The sequence below is a fragment of the Ornithorhynchus anatinus genome, chromosome 1, assembly GCF_004115215.2.
Source record: "Ornithorhynchus anatinus isolate Pmale09 chromosome 1, mOrnAna1.pri.v4, whole genome shotgun sequence".
NCBI lineage: Eukaryota > Metazoa > Chordata > Mammalia > Monotremata > Ornithorhynchidae > Ornithorhynchus > Ornithorhynchus anatinus.
Genome location: NC_041728.1, coordinates 23,311,068 through 23,337,563, shown reverse-complemented (window position 1 = coordinate 23,337,563; position 26,496 = coordinate 23,311,068). Strand labels below are relative to the sequence as shown.

At 45.3% G+C, this 26,496-nt stretch overlaps 1 long non-coding RNA gene and 1 other non-coding gene across 4 annotated transcripts in view; one reads left to right on the top strand and one right to left on the bottom strand.

Moving 5' to 3' along the window:
* The window catches only part of LOC103166216, a 476,150-nt gene that overhangs the window by 388,497 nt on the left and 61,157 nt on the right, over window positions 1-26,496 (top strand). The window lies entirely within an intron of this gene.
* LOC114816275 lies at window positions 25,493-25,630 on the bottom strand. The gene has a single exon (XR_003764042.1). It is a non-coding gene; the product is annotated as a small nucleolar RNA SNORA7 (small nucleolar RNA).

The following is a 26,496-nucleotide window of genomic DNA, read 5'->3' as shown; positions in this document are numbered from 1 at the left end:
ACCTCATCTGTTAAATGGGGATTGAGACTGTGACCCCCGTCTGGTCCAGGGACTGTATCCAACCTAATTTGCTTGTATCTACCCCAGCACTTAGTTCAGTGCCTGGCACATAGTAAATGCTAAACAAATACCATAATTATTATTATTGGTCTATAGACACTCAGTTTGGCCCAAAGCTTGCTTTCAGGCTAGTACCCGACTCCGTTGATCTCCCAGAGAAAATACTGGCCTTTTTGATAGGGTTTTCAACTAAGGAGGTAGAGATTGTAGGCAGGTTTCAGCCATCTGGTTTTTTTTCACTTGTAATCCTGAAGGTACTGGTGATGGTGGCCTCATTCACTATTACAAATGGTGAAATCCTAACAGTAGCTGGCTACAGCGGTTGGCAAAGATGGCCACAGCTACTTAGCCACCCTAGTAGTCACCTACTGGCCTTGGGTGGCACGATCTGGCACAGCTTGGATGCCACGCCCTGGCTTCCGGAACCGTAAATGGGTTTCATGAGAAAAATTATTGTGCCCTTGGCTGCACAACTTTCTGCCTATTCGCTCATTGAACTTTAGGCCCCAGAGGTGCTGAAGGATCGAAGATATTCAGGTTGCTGGTAATATAATGTTGGTATTTGTTAAGCGCTTACTATATGCAGAGCACTGTTCTAAGTGCTGGGGGAGATACGGGGTAATCAGGTCGTCCCATGTGAGACTCACAGTTAAAGAAAGGGAAAGAAGGCAGTGAATGGAAGTTCTCACGTGTTCCAGTCCAGCGAGTGTGCAGATGATTTAATAATGGTATTTGTTAATAGCTTTCTGTTTGCCAGGCACTGTACTAAGCGCAAAGGAAACACTTTAACTGCCACCGCTGCTTAACCCTGCCACCCATTTTTTTGGCGACAGGCAAACAGTAGAAGCTGAGTAACACTTACCTAATGGTTACCAGAAGTGGGGTTGGGTGTGGGGGGAGGTGTTAGAGGGGAAAATCCCCAATCCAGAGTACCGGATGTGGTTTAATGACTTCAAACGCCTGCTTCCCAATGTCGACTCTGTTCCTTGGGGACGGCCATAAATTCCCCATTCCCTAACCCATAATGAAAATCCATCACTCTGTCTTTCTATTAGACGGTCACTTATCTATAATTACACATCATCATTTGGCGGATTCTGAGGCACCACTTGAATTGCCAAACGAGGATTAAAGCTCAGGGTCTTGGTGGAGGGAATGAGAAAGCGATCCCCCGTGGTCTCATTGAAATTACATTCCAGCAACGGGGTTGAAATTAGCCTCTTAACATCTCCGGATCCTTTGTGACGGTGATGGAGCTCTCTCTTCCCCGATCCTGCCAACCTCTGTGGCTGGAAAGCCTAGGCAATCGGACATGTGCTTTCCCATTCAGGGTGGAGCAGGGAGAGCAGAGCACAGCAGTTCCACCTAAACTCCAAAAGCTAGCCCTCCTTCTTCTCTGTAATAATTTTCTGTCTTCCCTGCTAAACCGTAGCTTTCTGAGGGCAAGGCCCTTCTAACTCTTATCATAGTCTCCCAAATGCTTAGGGCAGTACACGGTGGACACTCAAAAAATACTCCCAATTGATCGACTGAGGGGCAACCAGAATCACTACCAAGAGCACCCCAGATTCCTACTTGGCAAGGCAACACCCTCAGACTGGGGGAGCCTGCCCCCCGTCCCCGGAATGAGGCCCAGATTTAGCAAGTTCAACATCCTTCCTGGCCCCACAGCACGATCTCGTTATGAGAAATAAATACAAACCACACGGTCTGCACTTAGGAAGATCTTCACAGAAGGATGGGGGGATTAGATCATTCAAATGAAAAATCTAAAAATAAAGATCAACGGGATCGCCCCAAGCTATGATGTCTTCTTTTTAACTTTTGAGAACTTTGCTTACTGCCTAGACTGTCTTGGTAGCTGGATCTGGACTCAGACTAAGAGCAGATGTCCGCTATCATCCAGGGTCCCCTTGTGTTAAGGGGAAGGAGGAGGAACGCTGCCGGCTAGAGGGGCAGAAAGCAGAGCATCTCCATTTCCAGTGCTCCAGAAGGAGCCGCCCTTTCCATTTCGTAGGGGTTAGCAAAATAAATGGGACTCCTGCACTCAACTAGCCGATGCATTAACATAACAAAGGCCTGTCAGTGTGTGCAGTTTGACAATCACTCATCAACTAGCCTTTCCCACCTCTCTTCCCCCAACCCCACACGCATACAGGGGATGAAACCTCCTTAGCAGAAACAGCAGCCTCTGATCAGGAAGGATAGACCTATATAGGTCACAGAAAGAGCAGCTTGATATTTTCAGAGTGGACCCCAAGGAGTGACCTCCGTGTTCTTCCACCCGATGGGTGCTTCTTGTTGAGCTGGTTCAGTCATAATGAGAAGACGGAGCCCACCTCCTGGTAATAATAAAGGCTCCCCATCGATTACCATTGTTCCATAAGTGGAGAGGGAGGAGGTGGAGAAGGGGTGCTGCAAGAGGGAAAAGCTCAGAAAGAGGATGAAATCCTAAAAGGAATGTGATGGGAAGAGTTAATAATGTGGGTATTTGTTAAGTGCTTACTATGTGCCGAGCACTGTTCTAAGCACTGGGGGAGACAGAGGGGAATCAGGTTGTCCCATGTGGGGCTCACAGTCTTAATCCCCATTTTACAGATGAGGTAACTGAGGCAACGAGAAGTGAAGTGACTTGCCCAAAGTCACACAGCTGACAAGTGGCTGGGCCAGGATTCGAACCCATGGCCTCTGACTCCAAAGCCCGTGCTCTTTCCACTGAGCCACGCTGCTTCTCAGTGTGTTAAAGAGTTAAAGGGATGGATGTATGTAAGACTTCCCATTAACGAGGAACTGCATAAAGGTTTATACTGCGGGTCTAATGTGCCAACAAGGACCCTGGTACAGTCACCTAATATAACATTAGGGGCATAGTTCTCATTTTTCAAAAGCATGCAGCTGTTTGACAAATTTTCATCTCTACCTACATCACCACACATCTTATTCAACTAAAAATTTCTTCTCGGGGTCAAAGAGCAAAAGCCCCATCGCCCCTACTCCCTCCCTCTGCTCTACCCCTTTTCCTGCCCTACAGCACTTTTGTATATTTGTACATATTTATTATTCTATTTATTTTATAGGCTTTCCCAGTCTGAGCCCCCCTTTTCCTCTGCTCCTCCTCCCCTCCCCATCGCCCCTACTCCCTCCCTCTGCCCCGCAGCACGATTACCATTTTCCACGATTACCATTTTTCCTCTTCCCCACCCCACAACACTTGTTTATATTTGGTATATTTATGTATATTTATTACTCTATTTTACTAATGATGTGTATATATCCATAATTGTATTTATCTAGTTTGATGCTCTTGATGCCTGTCTACTTGTTTTGTTGTCTGTCTCCCCCTTCTAGACTGTGAGCCCATCGTTGGGTAGGGATTGTCTCTATCTGTTGCCGAGTTGTACTTTCCAAGTGCTTAGTACAGTGCTCTCCACACAAGTGCTCAATAAATATGATTGAATGAATGAATGAATGAAATGAAAGCGACTCTGGGAGTAAGTTAAGCTTTTTTGTAAGCTCTGTTCTTTGAGGCTACCATGGTGCCACATTAGGGAGCCGCTGATGACGCTTAGGAACATGGGGCACCTCTTGTCTGATCTCCCCAAAATACACACACACACACACACACAGAGATAGGACTAGACCAGCTGAAAAATGGATTGTCTGGCGTAAAACCAGACACAAGCTAATTTCTCCTGAAGCCATAACATCTAATGAATATATTTTTCAGCTAACTCTCAATTACCTCTCTCTTAACTGTGCAAGGCCATCACAGAGGCAGTATATCCAGAGTCTCATTTTAGCCACCTCTTCCCTGTCTAACCCTGGATCAGCCCTGCTAACAAGAAGTTGTTCGAATGAATTCATTTGAATTCCCCCTCAGCTTTCTTCCCTTGTCTGTCCTTGAGTGGAGGTGCTAATGAATAGGGAAATGGCCAAAAGGTAGAGTCCGGGAGGTGGAAGCTGAAGTAGTAAAGACCTGAATAATCCACAAACAGGGAGCTCATGGGAGAGCCATTAGAATCAGCAATTAACACAAAGACACTCTAGTGCCCTACAAGAATTAGTGCAGCTTCTCAGAGGACCTATAGAGCCCAGCTTTGAGCTGGGAGAATGTGGTTCATTAAGTACTTCTGCCTTATGTATCTGTTTATGGACAGAACCGATCACCATAGTTGTTTGGACAAGTGTTCTAATTTCATACCTACATACCGGGTTATCACATAATGCAGGGGTTGGAAGGGGCAGGCTGTGTCCCCAAAGGCTTGAGTTGTTAGAAGAATGTTTCCAAATTCCCTAACCACTCTTGAGCCCGGGAGTGGAAGTAAAAATTGACTGGTAGGGGTATGAGGAAGGGTGAAGGAGATGGTGGGGGGAGATGCCGAGGTGTCATTTTAGAAGGCCGCCACAGCACTGGCATCTTGTAATCCCTGATTGTTCCAATCAGACTGGATACTGCTTGGGGAGGGATGGAGGAGAGTAGGGGAAGTTAGCTATTTAAAGTCCCAACAATAAGAGCTGCTCCCCACTCCATGATAGCCCAGTGATGAAGGGAAGGAAAAGAGGAGAAAAATAATAATAATAACAATGATGTTGGTATTTGTTTAGCCCTTACTATGTGCAGAGCACTGTCCTAAGTGCTGGGGTAGATACAGGGTAATCAGGTTGTCCCACATGAGGCTCACAGTCTTAATCCCCATTTTACATATGAGGGAACTGAGGCCCAGAGAAGTGAAGTGACTTGCCCACACACAGCTGACAAGTGGCAGAGCTGGGATTCGAACCCATGACCTCTGGCTCCCAAGCCCATGCTCTTTCCACTGAGCCACGCTGCTTCTCTGGGGTCCTCAAGCAGAGCCAGAGGCAAAATCCTGTTGGCCAAAGAGCAGGAGAGCAGGCACCTGGGTCACTCTGGGAGGCTGGAAGTAGTCCTGATGGCCTACTGGCCGGCTGGAATGCCACAGGTCAGGTCCTGCGCCGTGGCCTTGGGTGGGGGCTGGTGCCACTTTGGAGGAAGGTCCACTCCTGGACACCCACAACCACACCAGTGAGCAGACAGCGGGGCCTCTGGGCCCATGGGGTGCCCGGTCCAGGTGGGTCAGCTTGGCAGTAGAAAAAACAAGTGCCCACTTTCTATTGCTTCGCCCCAGAAAGGATGCACTGGCCCTTATTGTTTTCCTAATGTTCTGTTCCATACTGTTCCAGCTTACTTCCACCCCTGCTGTAGCCCAAACATATAGTGAGAACCTGCACCCCAGCAGACCTGAGATTCAGGTAATTAAGCTTGGCAAAATGGACTCTTATCCAGGGAACAATATGTGTCAATAAAGGGGGCAGACTTGATTCGTTTTATTACCTGTCTGTCTCATGGAAGGCAACATGGTTAAAAAACAGTACAAATGGGCTGGTTTGCCTTTGGTATGTTGAAGTTGCTTTAATGCTACAAGCAAGGAATTGAATTATATCTACAAAGTCCCATATTTCCAATTGAGGATGCATGTTATCTGTAGGTGGCAACTTGAAACCTTTAAAAAACGTGCTTCGAAATGTGTCTATGTTAAGTTTTATTTGACTTTTAAGAACTGAATTTTGAATACGAATTGGGATCTCTTGCGCTTGTTTATTCTCCATCCATTTGTTCAGCGGAAGATTAAAACCTACAAAGCCAATCAATAAGCACTACGAATGGTGATTAATCCTCAATGTTCCAGCAGCGGCTGGAGTCGATTTCTCTTCCCTTGGACTCCAGCAACATTTATCTCTATTTAGGCCAAGCACCATCTCCCCAGCCTGACATGGTGAATCAAAGAGGAGTAGCCACCTCCCCGCGTGTCCCTTGCTCTGTTTTGATCTTCCCAAGCACTCAGTACAGTGCATTACATTCAGTGGATGCTCAATAAATGTGATTGCTACTACAGGCAACCTCTTGAGCAGCCAGACTCTGAGCTCAATTGCAGATCAAAGTCTTGTTGACCAATTCTGACAGGGGATCTAAATGACATTTTGTTTTGAGGCCTTTCCTTTCCTGAAGTATAAATCAAAGTACTGTCATTATCTGGCCACCATTGTTTTGTTAATCCAATGAAGGCTTTTCAGGAAACAGAGTAAGTACTTATTAGTGGGGTTGGCTTCATCCATTACAATGGCCCCTGCCCTTCAAAGAAGTCAGAAAAGGACTGAGTGTGGGAGGAAATCTTACTTTAGCTCATCCATCTGTCTTAATTATTCACCACATCAGGTACAATGGTCAAGAAGGATTGCTGCTTTGTCTTCATCCTTACCAGAGAAGTTGCAACTGAACTATCCCCTAATACCCCGTTGCCAATAAGAAAAGCTGAATGAGAAGTAGCTCTCACCCAACTGAATGGGAGCTTTATTTGTGAATATTTGGAGTGGCAGGGTACAGGGAGAGAAAGAGAGAGAATAATAATAATAAGTATGGTGTTTGTAAAGTACTTATTATGTACCAAGCGCTGTCCTAAGCACTGAAGAAGAGACAAGAGCATCAGGTTGGACATAGTCCCCATTCCACATGGGGTTCCCAGTCTAAGGAGAATGGGTCTTTCTTCCCCATTTTATAAATGAAGAAACTGAGGCTCAGAGAAGTTAAGTGACTTGCCCAAGGTCACACAACAGACAAGTGACAGAGCCAGGTCTTCTGACTCCCAGGCCTAAGAAAGAAATGTCACCTAAATCAAACATTTCAAAAATGGGTTTAACTAGTTTACTTTGCATGTCTAGGTTTTTGGAGAAAATGTAGAGTAATGTCTGGCCCAACCTCCCCTCAGACCATTTCTTGATAATTGTATGATGAATTTCCGGTCTTCGTTTATGATAAGAAAAACGATTCCTTTAACTTGGATATTTTTCTCCCTGTGTCCACTAGGAAAACACCTTATAGTACCATACCTGAGATGCCAATGTCTGATTCCATGTAAGCTCTGCAGTCTTTGAGGCCCTCAGAACAGTCTTGCAGGCAGATTCCTAATAGAATTTCACCCAATCCATTTTTTTTAAATGGTATTTATTAAGCACTTACTGTGTGTCAAGCACTGTTTAAAACACTGTGGTAAATGCAAGTTAATCCAGTGGGACACAGTCCCTGTCCCACATGTGGTTCCCAATCAAGTAGGGAGAACAGATATTAAATCCCCATTTTACAGTTGAGGACACTGAGATTCAGAGAAGTTTAAGTGATGACTTGCCCAAGGTCAAACAACAGACAAGTGGAGGAGTCAGAATTAGAACCCAAGTCCTCTGATTCCCAGGTCCATGCTCTTTCCATTAGGCCATGGTACTTCCCATTTCCTCCAGGCGATGGGTGATGCCCAGCCTGACCCCACCCATCGGGCCATTGCTGATAACCGGTAACACCGTGTTCATCACCACCACATTTACTGAGCATCCTTGGGTGCTTGGTGCTTTGGGTCAAAGTTGTGGGCATCAGAAACCAAAGGAGTCCAATACTAATGCTGGAAGTTGCAGTTGCAGTTTTAAATTCTCCCTTGTATTAAAATTCATGTATTTTTGACTTGGCCCAGCATCTTTCTGGCCCCAGGCTTGTAGGCTAATTTGCTTATTTAAAATAAGTGTTTTTGTTTGACCTTAGTCCTTCAATTACTATAATTCTCCTTTACAATTTCAGGGGAAGTTTCTTGTTGTCATGAGTGGAAAGCAGTATCCTTAGGGTATTTTGTTCTCAACCCAGCCAAAATCACTCCACTTCCATTACCTGTATAAACTCGTTACCACCATTATCCAGGGAAAGACTAAGTGATCGTCATCAATGGTATTTATTGAATGCTTACAGTGAGCAGAGCACTGTACTAAGGGCTTGGAAGAGTACAATACAATGTTCCCTATCCAAAAAGAGCTTATAGTTTAGATACTTGACTCAATCTATAATTCTCCTTAAATATGACCCCCTCCTTTCTGTGATCTTTCTTATATAAGGTCCATAGACGTAAGAAATTGGCATTCCAGTCCATCCACCTGGAATTTGGATTCTGCAGTTTGGCTGGAAGAGCAAATCACTCTATTAATTTCAGGATAATCTCCCCAACAAATCCCCAAACAACAAAACAAATGCCTCCCGCAACTGTTACCATAACCCTGATTGACACAAAAGGTCAGTTCTTACAACATGGAGACAAAGGTGTTGAAGGGCTGACTCTAATCTAGGTACGGAACAGTAATTGGACTGGCAAGTCAGATATTTTTAAGTTGTAATCAATCATTCTGACATTGGAAAATAATTTCATTGTTCTCTGATGATGGCTCAGGCCTTCTTCTGGCAGCTGTGCACTCATTGATTGAAATGACATCATTCCTCAACTCTCAAGATAATTTGGCTTGGAGAGTTTAGAAAAGTAGCCAATAGCTATGATCACAACTGTATGAGGATCTTGGTTTTTTTAAGCGTTGTTTTTACACAAGAGTAATCCGAAGGGAAAACATTTCAGAGGGAATGAGAGCGGTTTCTGGGGTTTTCAGGGCTGGATTGATGAAGGTCTGCGGCAGGGAATCTGGCATTTTGATTAAATTCTTACTTCTCCTTCCCACTTTCATCGACAGCTGCCTCTACCTGGGCCTTTTCCCTTCAACCAGGCAATCAATCAATCAATGGTATTTATTAAACACCTATTGAGTGCAAAGCAAGAGAGTCCTGCATGTGAAAAAACCTTTGCATACACTTCCTGATGTCCCTCCCCTGCCCACCCCCTTGCTACAAATGTGTCCAGATGAAATAGCTGAGTAATTCCCAGCCCTGCTTCTCCTTCCCACTCCTTCCTCCCTCCCCTTGTCCTCCTGCTACCGTTCTCAACTTTTAAATGACATTTGACTGAGGGGGCAAGAGTGAAACAAGTAGAAAATTTAACTAATAGGTGGTAAGCCCTGGAGGTTATTTTTATTCCAATTACCTGGTTGAAATAGGAGGAGGAAGGAAAATCCTTAGGAATTAGTATTCTGGTGAAACTAATTTGGCCAGGACCAGTGGTATTAATGGAGCAAGAGTTCAATTAAAGAAATAGAGCCCCAATAATTAGAAAGTCTCTGTTTCCAAACTTTCCAGGAAAATAATAACCCCCACTTCAGAAGTTTTCTGAAAAGATTTCAAACACAAAAGACCTTCCCATCCTCTTTGGATTCGGCGTAATGTGTAGGTTTGGTAGTCCATTATGAAGACTCAAGGAGATGAGGTGTCAAGTAATGAAATGCAGCTTAATGTACGTCTGTTAGATTGGAGGCGCCTAGCGAGAAGGGATCCTATCTTCCTACTCTATTTTACTCTCTCAAACAGCATTCAATTAATACTATTAATGGATTGATTGAGATAGATTATCCACCTGAAGAAGACCAGGGTTATCTTCAGTATGTCGAAAAGTAAACTAAGACCTGTTTATGATGATTGATTGAGCGTTTACTCTCCTTGAAATGAGGAATAGTAATAATTTGGTATTTGTTAAGTGCTTAGTATGTGCCAAACACTGTATTAAGATAATACAAGATGTATTAAGATGTAAGATAATCAGGGTGGACAAAGTCCTTGTCCTAGATGGAGCTCACAATCTAAGAGGGAGGGCAAGTATTGAAGCCCCATAGTACAGGTAAAGGAACTTGAGACATAGAGAAGGTAAGTGACTTGCCCAAGATCACAAAGCAGGCAAGTGGTAGGGTGGGGATTAGAACCCAGATTCTCTGACATGTTGCTTCCCGATGAAGTGTTATTTGAGGTTGATTTGAATCAAATTACACTTTTTCAGTGGAGCCCTAAGGTAACAACATTGAATGATAGAATTCATCTCACGGGTGGACATCATTAGTGGTCAATCCATTGTGCCAATATGCTAGATGCTCCTTGAGGCCAGTATGCTCCTTGACGACAGGGTTTGTGCCTTTTAACTCTGGACACTCCCAGGCCCATAGTACAATGTTCTGAACATACTGATTGATTGCTTTGTTGACTTTAAGAAATTGTTTATCCCATCTATCATGCTTTTTTTCACATGGTGTTTTGGACCTTAACCATCCTCTTAGAAACGTTCCTGATACTCTTGTCTCTCCCCACTCCAGTCCATCCCTCACACTGCTACCCAGATCATTTTTCTACAAAAACATTCAGGCCATGTTTCCCCACTCCTCAAGAACCTCCAGTGTAGCCCATCCACCTCCACATCAAACAGAAACTTCTCAGCATTAGCTTTATAGCACTCGATCACCTTGCCCCCTCCTACTTCACCTGGCTACTCTCCTACTACATCCCAGTCCACACACTTCACTCCTCTAATGCCAACCTTCTCACTGTACCTCGATCTTGTCTATCTCACCGCTGATCTCTCACCCACGTCCTGCCTCTGGCCTAGAACACGCTCCCTCCTAATATCTGACAGTTACTTTCCTGTATTGAAGGCACATCTCCTCCAAGAGACCTTCCCTGGCTAAGTCCTCCTTTCTTCTTCTCCTACTCCCCTCTGCATCGCCCTGACTTGCTCCCTTTATTCATCTCCCCTCCCAGCCCCATAGCACTTATGTACGTATCTGTAATTTATATTAATGTCTGCCTACCCCTCTAGACTATAAACTTGTTATGGGCAGGGATTGTGTATGTTTATTGTTGTATTGTACTCTCCCAAGTGCTTAGTACAGTGCTTCACACACAGTAATTGCCCAATAAATATGACTGAGTGACTGACTGACTGACTGACTGACTGACTGAATGAATGAATGAATGAATGAAAGAAAGAAATACTCTTAGCCAGTTGACTTCTTTCCAAGGCATCAGAGAAGTATCTTGACTCCAGCTTCCAGATCCCTTGTTGGATCGTTGGCGCTGTTGCAAAAATGAGGAGAAATGAAAAGAACATTAGACAATGAGGGGAGAAAGGACAAGCTTCAAGGCTCTCCATCACCTTGCCCCCTCCTACCTCTCCTCCTTTCTCTCTTTCCACTGCCCACCCCACACGCTCCACTTCTCTGCTGCCCACCTCCTCACCGTCCCCCGTTCTAGCCTATCCCACTGTCGACCTCTGGGCCATGTCCTCCCGCGGTCCTGGAACGCCCTCCCTCCTCACTTCCGCCAGACTAATTCTCTTCCCTCTTCAAAACCCTACTTAAAGCTCACCTCCTCCAAGAGGCCTTCCCAGACTGAGCTCCCCTTTTCCCTCTGCTCCCCCTCTACCCCCCTTCACCTCTCCTCAGCTAAGCCCTCTTTTCTCCCCTTTCCCTCTGCTCCTCCCCTCTCCCTTCCCCTCCCCTCAGCACTGTACTTGTACGCTCAACTATATATATTTTCATTACCCTATTTATTTTGTTAATGAGATGTACATCACCTTGATTCTATTTATTTGCTATTGTTTTAATGAGATGTTCATCCCCTTGATTTTATTTATTGCTATTGTTCTTGTCTGTCCATCTCCCCCAATTAGACTGTAAGCCCATCAAAGGGCAGGGACTGTCTCTATCTGTTACCGATTTGTACATTCCAAGTGCTTAGTACAGTGCTCTGCACATAGTAAGCGCTCAATAAATACTATTGAATGAATGAATGAACAGTGGGGTCGGGGTCGGTGTCAATACACACACTCAGTGGGAAGAGAGTGTTGGTCTTGCGAGGCCATAATCAGTCACACTCTCTATGCATGGATAAAAATCTCACTATGTTAATAGTATCATCTCTCTCACTCTCCCTCCCTCTCTCTAGCTCACACATCCTAGTATGAAAGTATCTGTCACACTCTCCAACATCTGTGTTTATATCCCTTTCTTCCTTCATTCCTCTCTCCCTCATTCTTTCCCTTAAGTGTTTTCTCTTTCCCTTCCTCTCCTTTTCCCAACCCATTAAGTTGATAAGATGTCTGACATTCTCGGAAACTCATCCTCTCTACTGGGTAATACCGTTCAAGGGCTATGATTGTGTCTAGTAGCTGGAGTATCTCGTGGGGCACAAGAAAGCTGAAATAGGAGACTTCGAGGGGAAGAAGGGATTTTCTTACATAATTATGGGGCAAGGGGCGAGTTGAATTGAAGTGAAATCCAAAGAGCAGCTCTCCAAGTGGAAATGCAGGAAAGCATTTATCTACCGCTTCAGTTATCAACCGCTCTGAAATTTTGTGAGGAAGAGTGGATTTTATTCAACCGATATCTCATCTCTTCCCTGGGACATTTTGATATGCTGTCCGTCAGCAGCGGCCTGTTTGATAGGTTCGGCATTGGGTGAACACGAAGCAGACAGCCTTGGTTAATTAAGTCGAGTGAGATTTTTGAAGCCTTTAAGCCTGGCGAGAAGTGTGTCACTAGTCACTTATTGGAATTTTTATGTCTCATATGTCTTGTAGAGCTGGATTAAATGGTTAGGGCCCTAGATAGCATCTACTCTATCTCCACAATTCACTTGGCTTCTGCAGCTCAGTGAGATTGTCCTTACCACTGGTGTCGGCATTTGCTCTTCTCCAGAAAAGTTCCTGGAATTGTCAAGTTCTGAGTCTTAGCCTGCCCGTGATCCTGGTGGGATGTATGAGGGGAGGTTAGTACCCCTCAGTGATACTGGGGAGAGCTGGGGATGGCTGAACAGCCATTTGGGGATGGTGAGAATGGGCAGTGTTTTCTCTTCCCCTGGTCTGTAGGCTCCTTGTAGGCAGGGATTGTGTCTACCTGTATTGTATTATATTCTCCCAAGTACTTAGTACAGTGCTTTGCACGCAGTAAACCCTCAATAAATACCAGTGATTGGTTAATTGCTTGATTTAGGAAACTTCCTCCTTCTGCTTATCTCTTTCTTGCTCAAATATGTGCTGTCTTGTTGAAGACTGTTAACATGGCCTCTCCCAGTATCAAGAGTAGGAACTCTGCTTCTGGGAATTCCTGCAGTTAGAAAGTGCTGGTGCACTGAGATTTAGCTTCCTCAATTTCCCTGTGTAACAGAGGTTGTCTTTAAGCCCCAGGGGATGTCAGACAGGAGCAGAATTGCTGGCAGAGGCATGAAACCACCCTAACCCCCAGGTTGTTGTTGTTCATCATCACCCTTATCAATGGTATTTGAATGCCTATGAAGCATACTGGACTGGAATGGTGCTTACCCCTTCTAGACCAAACCTGGGGCAAAGATCAGAATCGGCTAAATGAAAGAACATGGGACTGGATGAGATATGGGCTCTAGTCCCAGCTCTGTTCCACTGGCCCACTGGGTGACTTTGCGCAAATCACCAAACCTCTCTATTCCTCCATTTTCTACTCTGGGGTTAATGTACCTGCTCCCCCTCCTTCTTAGATTGTGAGCCCCTTGTCAGCCTTCTTAGACTGTGGTACAGAAACTGTGCCTGATCTGATTATCTTATATCTCCCCCATTGCTGGTACATCGTGAGCACTCAATGAATACCATAATTAAATTATTTCAGAGTGGTGCCTTTTTTCTGTTTTCAGCGGGGCTCCAAGCCCACATTATTGATTCTCTTGTGGCAGATCCTCCAGTGTAGCAGCGCACCCCCAGGAACCCTCAGAGAGGTGTCAGGGCATGCCTGGCCCAGGCCAACCCTTCCACTTACAGAATCATTACACCCTTGGGTGCCACATGCTCCCACCACCCAGCCAGAGTCCTCAGACCCCAGAGCTGAACCAGAACCCCCCAGGAGCCTTGGCGGGGACTGTTGAGGAGCAGGGAGAGACCTGCTCCAGACAGGCATTCCCACGGGTGGGCCAGAGGGCTCCAGCTGGCTCGGGCAATCCTCAGTTTGGGGGAACGCAGAACTAATCCTGCTCCCAGGGATTCTTTGTTGACTTAAAGAAAAGTCCATCCACCCTTTTAGCGATTTATACCCCAAACTGGCTGCTCAGGCAGAGAGGAAAGTTTTCAAGATGCAGAGAGATTTATCGTATTTATTCCAGTCTCCTAAGAGAACTGGGTTTCCACCAGCCAAAACTTCACCTGCACTAAACTTCAGAGGCGACGAAGGTTAGCTTTCTGACTGACTGGACAGTTAGCAGTTGATATGTTGGTACTGAGTACAGCAAAGTCCATCACCACTCATTTCTTCGAGCAGCCCCAAACACTTCTGTTTGATCTCAGGACAAGGTTGGGGCCCAAGAGGCCTAGACCTTCATTATCCAGATGCGCCCCCACCCCCTCAACCGAAGGCTTGCTGGATGCCTTGCCTCTCCTGTCCTCCCTGATTCTGCCTGAACAATGACCCCCCCTCCCCCCCCCCCCCGGATGGGGAAGCATCCAGTGAAGTCATTCCCTAAGCAAAAATCACTTGCTGCTGCTGCAGTCAGCACAGTAAATCCATTTTACCTTCTTGCTACTGAGCTTCTTGGCCCTCCCCTGGCACTCATCTTGTCCCTGGAGAAAATCCAGCAAAGTCGAAGCCGGCAATCACACCCAAAAAGGTACAGAATAAAATTGCACCACCTGATCAGGAGTCTTTCATTTTGAAAAGAAATGATTGATTGGATGGGGAGGGCAAGGAATATAGTAATCCGACAAATAATGGCTTCATTTATTACCTCAGATCTCCAACAGGTTTCATTGTCTCTTTCCTCCTGCAAAAATATGATTTCCCCTAAACTAGAAGGAAGCTCCTATATTGTTCTCTGGATTGAAAACCTCCCTGCCCAATATTATCTTCTGATTTGTGTTAAAAGTCCATTCTCTTTACCACCTTGGGAGACATTTCAATGAAATACTGTACTAACCTCTGACTTCCAACTTGCAAAAATCGGCAAGCATTTTGTTCCGATTTCACTAGGACCTTGAAGGGAAGGATGGTAATTGTCAAATAAATCATAATTAAAAATCCTTGCAGGAGGATATTTCAATGTTAACACTAAAGACAGTTCCACCCTATTAGAATATTAATCTTAGCCCACCACATGCTGAAAACTTGGACTCTTAGGCCCCAGCAGGAGCTGAAAAAATGAAGGCAAAGCCATCCTTCTATCATTACTGAAAAAGGCACTTCCAAACACAGGTGTCCTCTAAAACATAGCAGCCCTTGGCTTTTCTAAAGAATGGCACACTTATCAAACACATATTTATTTCTTTATCCGTCTTTCCATTCTTTTTCCCCTCCTAACTGTAGATTCATTCGTTCAGTCATTTTCATTGAACACTTACTGTGTGCAGAGCACTGTACTAAGCGCTTGGGAGAGAACAATACAACAAACAGTCACATTCCCTGCCTACCTGAGCTTATAGTCTATAGGCAGGGATACAGACATCAATTCAAATAAAATTATAGATTTGTACATAAATGCTGTGGGGCTGGGAGAGAAGAAGAGCAAATGAAGCAAGTCAGGGCACGGCAGAAGGTAGTGGAAGATGAGGAAAAGCGGGGCTTAGTCTGGGAAGGCCTCTTGGAGGAGATGTGCCTTCATTCTGTGACTGTGAGCCCTGTTAGACTTCCAGCTCCTTAAAAGCAGGGATTGTATCTTTCACCTTCATTAGCTCTCCCACATGCTTGGAACTGTATTCTGCCCACCCAAGCACCCAATACATACTGTTGTTTGACAGAAAACAACAGCCTTTTTTATATGCTTTACATTTTGCTTTCCTTTTGCTGCTGATTGGTGTTGTGGTCAGGGAACAACAATGGGCCAGGTGGAGAAAATGCAAACTTAGTCCCAGTATCTTAGTCCTTGCTCCAAGTGATCCAGAGGACTTCTCCTGGGACTGGAGGCAGGAAACCATGGCATTTCTCGACAGCATCCATGGCCCTTACCATAATAAGGCTAGAAAGATAACTTCACAGATGTCCAAACTAAAATGAATGCCAACTTCTCCTCGCAAACACAGCTGTCCCATCCCTGGCTGACAGCTGGCTTCTTTTCACCCCACAGAAACAGTGGGATACCAGGAGCAGGTGGGGCCTTGGCACTGGGGAGGCAGGGCCGAGGTGGTTGAGGATGGCAGTGGATGGCAGTGAGGATGGCAGCGAGGGTTTCCCTCTCTCAGGGCCCAGCTCCGGCCCAGCTCCTCCAGGACAGCACTTCCCAATAATAATAATAATAATGTTGGTATTTGTTTAGCGCTTACTATGTGCAGAGCACTGTTCTAAGCGCTGGGGTAGATACGGGGTAATCAGGTTGTCCCACGTGAGGCTCACAGTTAATCCCCATTTTCCAGATGAGGTAACTGAGGCACAGAGAAGTTAAGTGACTTGCCCACAGTCACACAGCTGATAAGTGGCAGAGCCGGGATTCGAACTCATGATCTCTGACTCCCAAACCCATGCTCTTTCCACTGAGCCACTCTGCTTCTCTAGAATAGATCCACTGGTACCTGTGGACTAGCCCCCTGTGACTCTCTCCTTCCGCCTAGCTGGGCGTTGACTAAAAGACACCAGAGCCTGACCCGGCACCATAGCACCATGATTCGGCAGGCAGTTACGGTGGGCACTACCACACTCTTCGTTGTCCACGCTGGCCAGCTATATTTCAGGATTCCTGCTTGGCCTGTCCACCCCAAGGGGAGCTCTAAATGGTTCTTCTTTGATCAGATGGCATCATCTCAGCAAGCATTTCCCTACTTCCAGAGCCTTTACTAGAAGCCGGATCTCCAGATTCCCAGTGGGCTGCTCATTCCTCTGGACATGTGGAGACTTGAGCATTGTGTCACCCACTCTCTTCCCTTTAAAGCTGAAAAGATGCTAGGTGTGAGCTGCTTGGAGTTATTACTTTACCTGCAAACCCCTGCTTTTCCAGTTTTATCAGCTAGTCTACTAACCTTTCACAATGAAACTCAGTCACAAGTGTGAAACCACAAAATAAGTTTCACAACTTGTTGTTTATATCGGCAAGCTCTAGTGGCTCCCTCCAGAGGGGACCTAGAGGATTCTCGTTACGTTGGCCATCTCCCACCTCATTCGTCAGCCATGAGGCCAGTGCCACCAGACTTCAGCACTTCCTCTGGGCCCTCTTCTTCCCCCTCCGCCCTCCGTCAATAATACTGGAAAAGTGACTCACATTTTCCCATAGGTTTGCCGGCACTTTAGACATATGGGACAAGAAAAATGGCTGAAGGAGGGTAGGTGTGCGGAGGTTCTTTATTTGCTCAGTTGTAACCTTCCATCTCACTGGTTAGAAAGCAATTAGGGGCAGGAATTGAAATCCTGACTAAAAGAACCCAATTCCATCCTTCTTAATAAATTCAAAGGCCAGAGGAAACGTTAAAGCAATCCATCATTGTGTTCCTGCACTCTGCTAAAGATGCCTGTATATGCAGAAAGTGCTAATTCGCTTCACTGAGGCTCCGCGGCAATCTCAGGGCTTATTTTGTGTGTCAGCTAATACTTCTGCAGTGGAAATAGAGCATCGGATGCAACGCTTGGCCAATCTAAAAACGTTGATTGGAATTTCAGTGGGTTTGGGCCCCCCAAAGTCCCAAACCACCTGTCAGTAATAGGTAGTTGTGAGTAGTCCTGTTTCAATCATTGTCTTATGTGGGCTTGGGTGACCCTTGATACAGCCTGGTGCCCCTTCTGGAGAGGGCTGCAACACTAAGATACAGCTAGCTCTCTGGCTAGCTAACTTGCCACCTGTCTGTAAGGGTGGAGATGAAGTGGCCCTAGGATACATATACTTTTGTTGAGAGAAAAGAAGTAGGTATAAATGATAGTCACTTTGCTGCCTGGATCATATTTCTCCATGTCTCCCCACTCCTCACAAACTTCCAAAGGTTGCCCATATAGCTCCTTATTTTCGACCTGAAAGCACTCAGTCGGCTCTCCCCCCGCATCTGACCTTGCTGATCTGCTACAACCCAGCCCTCTCACTTTGCTCCTCTAATGTCAACCTACTCACTGTAATAATAATAATAATAATGGTGGTATTTGTTAAGCGCTTACTATGTGCTGAGCACTGTTCTAAGCACTGGGGTAGATACAGGGCAATCAGGTTGTCCCTCGTGAGGCTCACAGTCTTAATCCCCATTTTACAGATGAGGTAACTGAGGCACCGAGAAGTTAAATGACTTGCCCGAAGTCACACAGCTGACAGGTGGCGGAGCCGGGATTAGAACCCATGACCTCTGACTCCTAAGCCCGTGCTCCACAATCAGAACAATTGCAGATGGGGGGGTGGGTTTTCTGGAAGAGATTTGTCCATGGAGTCACTATGGGTCAGAGATGACAGCATAAGACAACTACGATAGCATCATGCTCAACAGTGGGGTCTATCTGTGATAATCAGACTTCACACAGTCCCCAGCCTACCCTGGGATTCAAAGTCAAAGGGAGAGTAAGAGCAGGTATCTTATCCCCCTTTTCCAGATGTGTTTTCCCCAGAATTTATGTTTCGGTGAAACGTAGCCTTTAGACTGTAGACTCTAGACTGTAAATTCCTCTAGAGCTTAAGCTTGCTGTGGGCAGGGAACTTGTCTACCAATTTTGTTGTATTGCATTCCCCAAATGCTTAGTACAGTGCTCTGCATACAGTAAGAGCTCAATAAATACCATTGATTGATTGCTCAAAATTTTATTTGGCAAAATTTGGGCTGATCACAGATTGTTCCGTGGTCCAGAGATAGGGGCTCATACTGGCAAAGTAATTTGCAATCCTTTAAATTCAAAACTTCTCCCTATTTGAAAAAGGAGCTAACAGGAAATCACGTTGGGCAACTCTTCCTGTGAATGACATTGCCGGACACTGAGGCCAGAAAATGGTTCTTGGACCGGGCTTTGGAAAGAGGCTAACTGGGCAGTGGATGGGAAGGGCAGGTCCTCTGGCCTGGGTATAGTTTGCTGAAATCCCAGAAGATTGCAGGAGAGGGGCCAAGGGAAGCCAGATATGGAGTTGTGACAGGAGGGCCTTCCCCTTCTGATTCAGGTAGGTAAAGTAACCAACCAGGCCATTAGTCAACCAGGGCTTTTTACCAAGTACTCACTTTGTGCAGAGAACTGGCCTAAGTGCTTGGGAGAGTACAGCCAAAGCAAAGGACACATTCCCTGCCCTCAAGGAGTTTACAATCTCATGGGGGATACAGGCGGGCAAAAAGTGGGAGTAAGAGGCTATAAGAAGTAGAAAAAGTGGGAATAAGAAGTTGAAGAAAAAGGCTACAAGAAGTACGAGAAGTATGTCTGGATGGAATAGCTGAAACAAATGAATATAAAACTAAATAAATCTATGTACATAAGTGCTGAGGGTAGGAATCGAGAACATAACCCTTAAGAGCAGCTGTTGATTTGATTGACTGGGGTGCTGTGAACAAATTGGAGAGGTTTCCTGCAGCCCTCCTAAAATCAGACCTCTTCCTGGAAGACTTCCCTCACTAAGCTCTCATTCTTCCGGCCTATTTTCTCTCCCTGCTTCCTTTACCATGCACTTAGTCTCATCCCTTAAGTACTTAGGTTCTCACCCCCCATCACAACACTAGTGTTCATCTTTTTCTGCTATTTTTCTTCCCTTACCTGTAATTTATCTCAGTGTGTGTCTGCCCCATTAGGCTGTAAGCTCCCTGAAGGCATTAATGTCTACCAACTGCCTTGTTCTCTTCCAAACATTTAGTACCTTGATCTGCACAAAGAAAGCACTCAATGAATTCCATTGATTGACTAGCAACAGCTTTCCCTATTAGCCAGCCTGTATGGGGAGGGTTCCTAGAGCCCATTGCAAAGACAACCCCCTCCCTTCCTCACTCCCTCACCTCTCCCCCTACACCTGAGGTTCCTCTGAGTCATGCAGAATTCTCGGCCTTGGGAAGTCTGAGCTGGTGAGGCAATCCATTTCCTAATGTCGGCCTTGCTCAGGCATTTGCAATGAGTCTTGTATGGCTCGAAAGGAATCTCTCCGGGCACATCCCAGTTCCTGGCTATTTACAGTCACCCCTCAGACCTGGTCCTCCGGGAGCCACCTGGGCTACCCTTCTTTTCCCAAGGACCATGCTGTATCCGTAGCTTTGTGCAACGAGAGGCTAGCAAACTGAAAACAAGGGGCACTTATTCTTAGGCTTTTTCTATAATCGGACTTATGGGTGGCTGAGGGGAATAACGTTCCCATCTATACCCAGACTTGGTTTTCAGAACTGATGGCCCTTCAGAGAACAATCTCACCCACGTGCACGTGTGTGGCAGGAAAGGATGAAATGAGATCGTCACTCCCTTTGGCATTGTGTGTTTGTGAACGAGTCCCTCGCTGCAGGATTGGGATTGCCCCTTCTAGGGCCTTTCTCTAGTTTTTGAAGCCTCCCGCCTGGCATCCCAATCTTTGCAAAGCCTCTGCCCCAGCCCAGAAGGTCCTCAGCCGATTCTGATCACGAGACCAGTGTGTCTTCCAACAGCCCTCTGCTATGTCTGAGTTGTTTGAGCCTGTTGTTCAGTGTGTCACAACAGTGGCAAATAGCAAAGATAGGAGAGAAAATAGTATGAAGTTTTGGATTGGATCATCATATTGGCTCTAAAACCCGACCAGCTGATCCTTGTGGGAAGTTTCAATGCATGGGTGTATAGCATTATAGCATTATATGGAAAAGCCAGTGGATGCCATGGGATTGAAAACTAAATAGCCATAATGTATTACAGCTTAGCAAATATGACAAACATCAGCTGATGCTCATCAACACTATCTTCTGCCTTCCAAATATGGGGGTTTTCTTATAACGCAGTGGTCCAGCAATATTCCACTATCCTCCATTCTTTTCCTCCTCCTCCTTTTACTATTCCTCCTTCTCCATCCTCTATCCTCTGCCATCTTTCTCATAATGAATAACTCTGTGGAGCGTCGTTAAAAAAGAATAAGACTACGGTAGCTGCCAGGGAAATTTTTTCAATGTAATAGAGAGGGCACAGGAAGAAAAATGTAATGCTCTGGGCAGAAAACTTCAGGGGAGCAATAACACAAATATGCACCAGATGTAGAGAGCCAGGAGTGACTCCAGGGTGGCTGGAAAATGAAATATTCAGAGGTTTAATCTAGGAAGGCTTCATGCAGGAGATGGTTCAGACCTAGGCTAGGGGAGTAATTCACTACCAAACTTCTTTCTATAAAAAGTCCTTGGCAGCCTGTGCTCACGCCCTAGAGACTTTATATTACGGAAATCATACAGTCTGCATTGTTAAGGACTCTCCTCATATTCCTGTGCAAATTTCCTGCTGTGGTGTGATATTGGTGCAGGTCTCCCAGACAGGCACCCTAAAGAGGCCATTTTACAATTGAATCTCAGCCTGAGCCATTATAGGTGGGCCGGCTCCATTCCTTAGCCTGTTGTTGTGGTTGTTGTTGTTGTGAAGTGTTCCTGAGATCCATAAAAATCTGCCTCAGGGCCCTTCTGAGTCATGAAACACCCCACACATAGGAACGATTGTCGATTTCATAAGAGGGTCCGCCCAATGCAAGCTTGGACTTTTAAGGCTTGAAAAAGATTTTTTAAGGCCCACTCCTTGACAAACTGGGCCTAAACAAAGAAAGAACTAGATAAGTCAGGAAAACTGGGGGAAGCCCACCTGAACAGAGACATCTAGCAAAACCTTCCTCCTTCCTGAGAGTGTAATCCCTGAGGACTGCCAGACCTGGATAATACCAGGAGTTCCTGCCTTTGTGTCCGGGAAAGCTGTAAACCAAGGTTTTTTATTTCACTTGGATGTGTGGCTTCAAAGACATACTCTTTCGGTGTTGTGTTTTGGATTATAGCAAAAGAGGCAGGAGCAGATGAGGGAGAATGAGGAACAGTAGCATGATATTTATTGAGCATGGAATTGGGAGTTAGGAAAACCAGATTCTAATCCCAGCTCTGCCACTGGCCTGCTCTGTGATCTCAGGCAAGTTACTTAACCTCCCTGGGCCTTGGTTTTGTCATCTGTACTGTGGGATTAAGATACCTATTGTTCTTCCCTCATAGAATGTGAGCCCCTTTTGGCCCCGGGCTGCGTTCTGATCAGATTAACTTGTATCTACCTCAGCTTTTAGCCTTTAGTAAGTGCTTAAAAAAATACCATAATCAACTAACTATATATTATATGCAGAAAATGAGGTTTGGAAACATGTTCTTAAAACAGTTCATGAGATCTTCAGGGCCCTCTTTACCTAATGAACTATATATAAGTGGGCAGTAAGCCATGCACTTCCTCACTCAGGGCGTACTCCATTGATATTTAGTTTTGAGGATAACCAGAATGTTTGCATTTTTTGGCTAAATCAATCAATCGTATTTATTGAGCACTTACTGTGTGCAGACCTCTCTACTAAGCACTTGGGAGAGTACAGTATAACAGAATTGGTAGACATGTTCCCTTCCCACAGTGATTTTACAGTATAGAGTCTAAAAGAGAGACATTAAACCAATACATGTTTAAAATTGGTCCCAAATCTGAGCCAAAGTGTGCCCCAATATGTATACCTCCTTCTAGTTTCCAAAGGACAAGCAAAGGACAGCCTGCTTGTAGGTCTTTAGAAACTGGCTGGCCCTAATCATAATGAATAAAATGGTGACTGTAAACTCCTTGGGGGTATTCTCCCCCAAGCATCCAGTTGAGTGCCCTGCTCTCGGAGTCCCTCAATAAATATGGTCTGATTGGCAGTTTCGACCCAGTTTTACTAGACTCCAAATTCTTGCAGGCAGGAAACATGGGTCTTGCTCCTATTGGTGTTTAGTCAACTCCACTGATCAGTTGATTGATTTTTCAGTTTTTGTTAACCACTTATTATGTGCCAGGCACTGTATTAAGCACTGGGGTAGATACAAGCTTACCAGGTTGGACACAGTCCATGTTCCACATGGGGTTCACAGTGTCAATCCCCATTTTACTGATGAGGTAACTGAGGCACAGAGGAGTCACACAGCAGACAAGTGGTGGAGCCAGGATTAGAACCGCTGACCTTCTGACTCCCAGGCCCGTGATCTATCCACTCTGCCATTCTGCTTTTTCAGTCCAGGAGAATAGGCTTCACTTCTGAACAGGAGCCTTATTTTAGCTAGTGTAGTCACATACCAATCATGAACCACCCACAAGTCTGCCATCTCCACCCCACCATTTCCAAGGGCTGACCCACAAAGGATTCCAATGGCTTGCATCTCCCTTCTCCCCAGAGGTGGGACGTAGTCATCGGTCCTGCAATTCCCCATGACCTAATGCAGTCGGTAATTTGTTATTGCAAGTTGTGTGTGGGCTCTGGAATCAAGGACCAGTCAGGCTATTGTGCATCCTGGGCTGGGACCATCATCATCATTCTTTCTCTTCCTCCACAGTTTCCCAGAGTCCACCCGCCCAGGTCCTCCTCAGCAGGGGTGGATCAGGAGGTAGAATGCATCACTCTAGACCCCAGGGGCTGGCCTTGACAACCTGACTGATCAATGCCATAGGAGTTAGTGACCCCAGGGAAGAGTTGGTGCAATAAGGTGTAAATGCATGGGCACTCCTCCACGAAGGTGTGGGTTTGGGAGTGTCGTTCCCGCCACCCTATTTGGGAAAAGATCCCCTAGATTGCCTCTCCCTTCTAGCTCTTTCCAACCTCAGAAACTCCACTAAGCAGGTCCTGGATCCAGGAGCCGACCCCGATGTCCCAGTGTCCATCCAACCCAACCCTGGGCAGGTCCACTGGACCCATTGTCGGGAAAGACCTGATAAGTCCCGAAGTTTCAAGCTAATTGCAATCTCATGCCTTATTCATACACCTTCATTGCACTATGGAACCTGTTCTGCATCTCAAACTGACCCGGCCCATGCGGTGGAATTCTGTACACAAAGTACCAAAGGCCAGGTACGAATTAGCCTTTTTCCCTTCCCCCGCCTTAGTTTAATTGCCCTGTTAATCATTCACATGTCTTCTTTCTTGAGTAAAGATGAAGGTGAATATAAAATAGGCCATTGCATGTAAAGTATGTAACACTTTTCCAGACTTTGAAAAAATAGAGACTATGTATCTACACACTCCACTGCCCCCCTCCACCAAATGGCAGGAATTCTGTGCACCTTTGGATTTCCTTTTGCATTCAGCCCCAGGTGTGCCTCACAGCAGCTCAGTGTGCTCCAGTCATGGTTGAAGCATTTGATTTTATTAGTAGTCATTATTGTTGATGAGACACCTGATGCATGAAAATTCACCATTCTATGGCTTAAATCACTAAATGTGAGGTCTGTGCTTAAGACTATTTCTGGTACATATCTTGGTGTTTCTGAATTGAAGCAAAGTAGATTGGAGACCAAGGTCAGGCCTTGAAAACAGCCCAACAAATCAAATGGGTTCTTTTCCTGTGACTTGTTAACAACCTGGTCTCTCTCTCTCTTTTTTTTTTTTTTGCACGTGGGTGAGAGTTCCTTCTCTAGTGAGTTGGCAAAGAGGTGCCATGTTTCGATGGGAAAGAGGCAATGAGGAACTTAGCGTTGTCACTACTGGGTTTTATTTCATTATGGAGTAGTAGTAATGGTATTTACAGTAATGGTATTTATTGAACACTCAATGGGTATTATTAATGGGTATTTATTAAATACTCAGTGCACCACAGTGAGTGCTTGGGTAAATATAAGAGATGTTAAAGAGATGTTAGAGACAAGTTCCCTGCTCACAAGGAGCTTACGCTTGAATGGGGGAAACAGACAAGCTGTATTTGCTAATAGAGTAAGGAGGTGAGGAAACTGAGATCCATAGGCTATCTCAAGGAGGCAGGTGATGGTACCGCTGATCGGACAGCCTCATCAGCCAGTGATCTCTCCCTCATCCTGGCGGGTAGTCTATGGGCCATGTGGGAAGATAGCTCCAGCCCCAAGCAGAGGTAGCTGAACTACCTCAGAGCAATCACTGAGAGCGGCACCATCAACCTGACAGCTGAAGTCACTTCATTCCCTTTGAGGCAAGGTTGACCTCGAACAGTGAAAAAGAAGGAAGCCGATTGGGTCTCGGTGTGTAGCTCAGCCTCATGGACAGGTTCTCAAAAATGGGGCTCTGGTTATCAGTCAGTTTCTTTCTCTTGTAAATCTTGGTGGGGAAGGGAACTCAGAAGAATCAACGAAAGGCAGGCCTGAAAAAAGTGAATGCAGTTTTTCTGGAATGGCTCGGGAGAAACAGTGTAAGGTCAGGTCCGTGCTTGGACCAACTGAAGCATAACCGTATCGTGTCTGACAGCACAGCAAGGGACAGAATATATGTGTGTGCGTGCATGAGTGTGTGTACGGGGCAATAGGAACTGTGGGACTTTCACTGACCCTAGAAGCCCCATACACACCCTTAGGGGAATTTCACTGTCGTCTAGAAATCATGGCAACTTTTGGTAAAAACACAAATTTATCTTCTCTTGTCTTATGCCACCAAGTCGTCTCTGACCCCTAACTACCCCATGGACACATCTCTCCCAGAATGCCCCGCCTCCATCTGCAGTCATTCTGGTAGTGGATTCATAGAATTTTCTTGGTAAAAATACAGAAGTGGCTTACCATTACCTCTTTCTGCACTGTAAACTTGAATCTACTCTCGACTCTTTCCTATGCCACTGCTGCCCAGTTCAGGTGAGATTGGACTTGTAGCAGACTGTCTTCCACTTGCTAGCCATTGCCCAAGCTAGGAATGGAATGGATAAAACTCTGCTTGACTCTCCCTCCCATAGTCAAGACTGGTAGAGTACTGGAAACTCTCCAGGTGCGACCCTGAGAGGGGACAAATTTATCATGGCACCTAATATTTACTGCTTTAAAAAAAAACACAGGTAAATCTTACCACATATCCTTTAGTAAAAACCAAAACCAGAAAAATTAATGATTTCAAAATTACTAGTCTTTTAAAACTGAATATTTTCATGAATTATTACTTTAAGACATTACTGAAATGAATAAGAATAAATGAAAATAGAGAACGCACACTATTCACATCCTCTCCATTGAATTTTGTTTCCTGCGACAACCAAAGAAATATACTCACTTCAGTCCTCTTTACTTTAAAAATAAGTATAGTAAGTAAGAATGAGAGTAAGAATAAAAAGACACAGTAAGAACTCAACAAGTTATGATAGTAGTGGTGATAGAAGTAGTCGCATTGGTATTTATTCATTCAATAGTATTTTCATTCAGTAGTATTTATTGAGCGCTTACTATGTGCAGAGCACTGTACTAAGTGCTTGGGATGAACAAGTCGGCAACAGATAGAGACAGACCCTGCCGTTTGACGGGCTTACAGTCTAATCGACTAAATGCCTACTTTATATACTGCACTGTACTAAAAACTGGAAAAAGAAAAACAGGTGAGAAATAGACATGGTTTGCAGCTCTCCAGGGGCTCCCAATCTAATAAGGTGGGGAGTGGCACATGGTGACAGACACATAAGGAAGGATAAAACAATAAAAATGCATAAACAGTGTGAAAGACAAGGACAACCAGATACGTGGACATGCCCTCAAAGAGAAACAGGGCACTGTGGCTAGAGGAGCAGAGTTTAAGGCTCCTCGCAGCTCAGAGTCCAGCTGTAACAGCAGCCCCTGTAGTCTTCCCAGCTTTCTGAAAGCTGAGAATGCCTCAGTTGGCCACTG